Source organism: Corylus avellana, chromosome ca10 (genome assembly GCF_901000735.1).
Source record: "Corylus avellana chromosome ca10, CavTom2PMs-1.0".
Lineage (NCBI taxonomy): Eukaryota > Viridiplantae > Streptophyta > Magnoliopsida > Fagales > Betulaceae > Corylus > Corylus avellana.
In genome coordinates this window covers 17,946,130-17,947,368 of record NC_081550.1, presented here as the reverse complement: position 1 = coordinate 17,947,368, position 1,239 = coordinate 17,946,130, and the positions used below count along the sequence as shown (strand labels likewise).

The window sequence follows — 1,239 nt, the reverse complement described above, 5'->3', positions numbered from 1 at the left end:
CAGCCTCGTCGATGGCTTTAACGTGCCTTTGACCGTGCCCCCCACGAGGGCAAAGGCAATTGCCCCGTAGTCGGCTATCGCGCCAACCTGCTCACCACGTGTTCCGACAGGTTGCAGGTCCGGTCACCGCCGGGTCACGGCCCCGTCGTGGCGTGCAAGAGTGGGTGCGAGGCGTTTGGTACGGACGAGCTGTGTTGTAGAAACCAATACAATAGTCCGCTGACTTGTAAGGCTTCGAGCTTCTCAGAGTTCTTCAAGCACGCTTGCCCTGCCACGTTTACGTATGCGCAAGATAGCCCCAACTCTCATGCACGAGTGCTCGTCACCACGTGAGCTGAAGATCGTCTTCTGCCACTAGAGACCAACATTTTCCATGTCTTCACAGTTTTTGTTTGAATCTAAGAAAATAAAATAAGCCAGTTTAATTGGGATAAAGTTTTCCTCGGTCGGAAAATCTTTTTTCTAGTTTATAAAAATAACATGTGAGACGTACGTGTATTTTTAATAAAATTTATTTAATTGTATCTCTATATTAAATTAGCATTTGATTTTTATATGTTTAAAAAATACATGTCATTTTTATAAATTTAATTGAAAAATATGTCTTCAACTGAGTTCGAAGAAAAACTGTGTCCGTTTAATTGGGTTCATTTTCCTAGTCATTTGGACACTTTGCTGTGTCTTAATTATGCTGTATTGGAGCATGAATGTATGTAACTATTTGGATTTGGGGGTTTGACGGTTTGTCCGTTTAATTGGGTTCATTTTCCTCGTCGTTTTGACACCTTGCTGTGTCTTAATTATGTTGTATTGAATGTATGTAACTATTTGGATTTGGGGGTTCGTTTCTTGCTTTGGTTCTTGTTCTTGTTCTTGGCTAAATTTCTCATGCACCACTCGCAGAATCATTGGTGGATGAAAATGTTTTAGAGCATTCCAATTAAACTCTTTAAAATTTTTTTAGAATTTAATTTTGAATATATATATTTTTTATTTAACTAGCCACTTTATAAAATTATCAAATATTAAACTCTCTAAATATTATTTTTATTAATAAATATAATTACCATATAATTATACGAGAGATTTATTAAAATATCATATCAACCATCAAAATAATATTAAAAAATAAATAATTTTTGTTTTTGAGTGTCTTTAATATTTGGAGATGAGTTAAAGTAAATATTAATAAATATTTTTTACTTTTGGTGTGATTAATATTTGAAGATGAGTTAAAAC

At 35.2% G+C, this 1,239-nt stretch overlaps 1 pseudogene; it reads left to right on the top strand.

Annotated features, from left to right (window-relative positions):
* LOC132164363 (osmotin-like protein) overlaps positions 1–424 on the top strand; it is a 3,587-nt pseudogene extending 3,163 nt beyond the window's left edge.
* Positions 425–1,239: the final 815 nt, after the last annotated feature.